Source organism: Coccinella septempunctata, chromosome 2, assembly GCF_907165205.1.
Source record: "Coccinella septempunctata chromosome 2, icCocSept1.1, whole genome shotgun sequence".
NCBI lineage: Eukaryota > Metazoa > Arthropoda > Insecta > Coleoptera > Coccinellidae > Coccinella > Coccinella septempunctata.
In genome coordinates this window covers 16,784,133-16,789,216 of record NC_058190.1, presented here as the reverse complement: position 1 = coordinate 16,789,216, position 5,084 = coordinate 16,784,133, and positions in this window count along the sequence as shown.

Sequence of the window (5,084 nt, the reverse complement as noted above, 5' to 3'; positions counted from 1 at the left end):
GGCTGCATTGATCAAACATAAGACGATAAGAGTCTTCGTCCAACATGTTGAGGAAGATCGCTCGTCTCTTAACTCCGGTGATGTTATTCGCCTCGAAATAATTATCGAGTCTTGCTTTATAAATGGTCCAATCAGATATGTTGAAATTGAATTCTTGAATTTTTCCAATAAGACTATTCCGTCCAGTAGAATTTTCTTCTTGAGCCATTGCTCTGATTTTCACTCACTATATTTGCAATTAATTTGTTGTTTTTGCCTCGTCGCCACTGTGATGTTCTTAAGTTCAATATTCGATATAGGTTGTAGGAATTAAAAACGCAATTTCTTTTAGATCTATTTGTTGATAATACCATATTACAACTGAACAATAATGATCGTGAATGTTCTTATTTTACGTTAGGGGGGCATAAGGTCATGCGCATAGTATATACATTACACCACTGAAATCTCAATTCCTATCAGAACTATCGAACTGAAATTCAACATGTGTATCTCAATTCGAAAACTGTGTACAGTTTCGAGAATTGGGTCGAATTGATCCAATAGTTCCTTAGGAATTGAAATGATATTTTGTCGAATCGACTACTGAAATCTCCATTCCTATCGGAACTATCGATCTGAAATTCAACATGTGCATCTCATTTCGAAAACTATGTGCAGTTTCAACATTTGGTTCGAATCGATCCAATAGTTCCTTAGGAATTGAAATGATATTTTGTCGAATCGACTACTGAAATCTCAATTCCTATCAGAACTATCGAACTGAAATTCAACATGTGCATCTCAATTCGAAAACTATGTGCAGTTTCAAGATTTGGTCCGAATTGATCCAACAGTTTTTAGGAATTGATATCACACTTTGCCGAATTGACCACTGAAATCTCAATTCCTGTCAGAACTATCGAACTGAAATTCAACATGTGTATCTCAATTCGAAAACTGTGTACAGTTTCGAGAATTGGGTCGAATTGATCCAATAGTTCCTTAGGAATTGAAATGATATTTTGTCGAATCGACTACTGAAATCTCCATTCCTATCGGAACAATCGATCTGAAATTCAACATGTGCATTTCAATTCGAAAACTATGTGCAGTTTCAAAATTTTGGGTCGAATTTGTCCAACAGTTTTTGAGGAATTTTTTTTTTTTTTTTTAATTTAGAAATTTCGCTTCAACCACAAGGGTTATTAGCGATGGAGTGGTACATATTAGTATTATTAATTATATAAGGTTGTCACTTTGTACACTTCTGAGAAATTTTATAATATTATTAACTTCACACTTTTCCACCAAAATGTCTTTCAGAGAACCTGCAATGAAATTTCTTGTTCTTTCTTCGTGGTATCTTGGACATTCACAAAATATATGTTTTACAGTTTGTTTCACGTTACACGTGTCACAGAAAGCTTCTTGGGTCCGGGTTATGAGGTGTTCGTGTGTTAGTCTGGTATGACCGATCCGAAGTCTACTTAGTATCACTTGGTGTCTCCTAATTTTCGGAATGTTTTTATGTGGTTCAATGAAGTTTTTTACTTCTGCCAACTTGGAAGTAGATGAGTTCCATTCTGCTTGCCACAGTTTCTTCTGGGTTTCTTTCAGAAGAGGTGTCAGTTTTTGAGGAATTGATATCACACTTTGCCGAAAGACCACTGAAATCTCAATTCCTATCAGAACTATCGAACTGAAATTCAACATGTGCATCTCATTTCGAAAACTATGTGCAGTTTCAAGATTTGGTTCGAATTGATCCAACAGTTTTCGAGGAATTGATATCACACTTTGCCGAATTGATCACTGAAATATCAATTCTTATCTGAACTATCGAACTGAAATTCAACATGTGCATCTCAATTCGAAAACTATGTGCAGTTTCAAGATTTGGTTCGAATCGATCCAATAGTTCCTTAGGAATTGAAATGATATTTTGTCGAATCGACTACTGAAATCTCCATTCCTATCGGAACTATCGATCTGAAATTCAACATGTGCATCTCGATTCGAAAACTATGTGAAGTTTCAAAATTTTGGGTCGAATTGGTCCAACAGTTTTTGAGGAATTGATATCACACTTTGCCTAATAGACCACTGAAATCTCAATTCCTATCAGAACTATCGAACTGAAATTCAACATGTGTATCTCAATTCAAAAACTGTGTAAAGTTTCGAGAATTGGGTCGAATTGATCCAATAGTTCCTTAGGAATTGAAATGATATTTTGTCGAATCGACTACTGAAATCTCCATTCCTATCGGAACTATCGATCTGAAATTCAACATGTGCATCTCAATTCGAAAACTATGTGGAGTTTCAAAATTTTGGGTCGAATTGGTCCAACAGTTTTTGAGGAATTGATATCACACTTTGCCGAATAGACCACTGAAATCTCAATTCCAATCAGAACTATCGAACTGAAATTCAACATGTGCATCTCATTTCGAAAACTATGTGCAGTTTCAAGATTTGGTTCGAATTGATCCAACAGTTTTCGAGGAATTGATATCACACTTTGCCGAATTGATCACTGAAATCTCAATTCCTATCTGAACTATCGAACTGAAATTCAACATGTGCATCTCAATTCGAAAACTATGTGCAGTTTCAAGATTTGGTTCGAATCGATCCAATAGTTCTTCAGGAATTGAAATGATATTTTGTCGAATCGACTACTGAAATCTCCATTCCTATCGGAACTATCGATCTGAAATTCAACATGTGCATCTCAATTCGAAAACTATGTGAAGTTTCAAAATTTTGGGTCGAATTGGTCAAACAGTTTTTGAGGAATTGATATCACACTTTGCCGAATAGACCACTGAAATCACAATTCCTATCAGAACTATCGAACCGAAATTCAACATGTGCATCTCAATTCGAAAACTATGTGCAGTTTCAAAATTTGTATCGAATTGGTCCAACAGTTTTTGAGGAATTTATATCAAACTTTGCCGAATAGACCACTGAAATATCAATTCCTATCTGAACTATCGAACTGAAATTCAACATGTTTATCTCTATCCGAAAACTATGTGCAGTTTCAAGATTTGGGTCGAATTGGTCCAAGAGTTTTTGAGGAATTGATATCACACTTTGCCTAATAGACCATTGAAATCTCAATTCCTATCAGAACTATCGAACTGAAATTCAACATGTGCATCTCATTTCAAAAACTATGTGCAGTTTCAAGATTTGGTTCGAATTGATCCAACAGTTTTTGAGGAATTGATATCACACTTTGCCGAATAGTCCACTGAAATCTCAATTCCTATATGAACTATCGAACTGAAATTCAACATGAGCATCTCAATCCGAAAACTATGTGCAGTTTCAAGATTTGGGTCGAATTGGTCCAACACTTTTTGAGGAATTGATATCACACTTTGCCGAATAGACCACTGAAATCTCAATTCCTATCAGAACTATCCAACTGAAATTCAACATGTGCATCTCATTTCGAAAACTTTGTGCAATTTCAAGATTTGGTTCGAATTGATCCAACAGTTTTCGAGGAATTGATATCACACTTTGCCGAATTGACCACTGAAATCTCAATTCCTATCTGAACTATCTAACTGAAATTCAACATGTGCATCTCAATTCGAAATTTATGTGCAGTTTCAAGATTTGGTTCGAATTGATCCAATAGTTCCTTAGGAATTGAAATGATACTATGTCGAATCGACCACTGAAATCTCAATTCCTATCAGAACTATCGAACTGAAATTCAACATGTGCATCTCAATTCGAAAACTATGTGCAGTTTCGAGATTTGGTTCGAATTGATCCAACAGTTTTTAGGAATTGATATCACACTTTGTCGAATTGACCACTGAAATCTCAATTCCTATCTGAACTATCGAACTGAAGTTCAACGCGTACATCTCAATTCGAAAACTGTGTACAGTTTCAAGATTTGGGTCGAATTGGTCCAACAGTTTTTGGGGAATTGATATCACACTTTGCCGAATTGACCACTGAAATCTCAATTCCTATCTGAACTATCGAACTGAAATTCAACGTGTACATCTCAATTCAAAAACTGTGAACACTTTCGAGATTTGGGTCGAATTGATCCAATAGTTCCTTAGGAGTTGAAAGGATACTATGTCGAATCGACCACTGAAATCTCAATTCCTATCAGAACTATCGAACTGAAATTCAACATGTGCATCTCAATTCCAAAACTATGTGCAGTTTCGAGATTTGGTTCGAATTGATCCAACAGTTTTTAGGAATTGATATCACACTTTGCCGAATTGACTACTGAAATCTCAATTCCTATCTGAACTATCGAACTGAAAATCAACATGTGCATCTCAATTCGCAAAATGTGTACAGTTTCGAGAATTGGGTCGAATTGATCCAATAGTTCCTCAGGAATAGAAATGATATTTTGTCAAATCGACTACTGAAATCTTTATAGAAATAAAAAAATGGTGAATTGGCAAAATTTCTATTTGCAAATTACTTAAATCGCGACAGTTTCGAGATGGGATTTATCTCTTCTTCAGGCTAAAAAAAAATTACAAGACATTGTAAAACAAAATATGACAAACTACACCTAATAAAGCTTACCGAAATAAATACTTTTACAATAACATTGGTAATTCAAATGTTTCGACATCACACAGGCACTAAAAACTAGATTAGATGGAACCTTCTAGAATTCTAAATATAAACAATCAATCAGACATGCTCCAACGACGAGGTTAGTTGTTATAATCCAATTACTTGTGTTCACATCAACTTTGTATCCTAATGGCCTACCACAAATCATTTAATATTTAGAAATTAAATTGCAATAAATCTGGCTCAAATTATCAATGTCGGTCCTATAATTTACAGAGTTACACGTCTTTATATAAAACATTTCGGCAAAAGATCTTTTAATATAATTTTTCTCTTTGTGCAAAATTTCAACATTATCGAGATTAAAATCGAACATGTGTCCTGTACTAAGAGGATGATAGACTAGGGCCGTTTTGTTGTCAGAGGGATGCTTAATCGAATATTTGTGATCAGATATTCTCTTACAAAGATGTTGCCTAGTTGTTCCTACATAACTTTGTAACACTTACTTTGGTGAA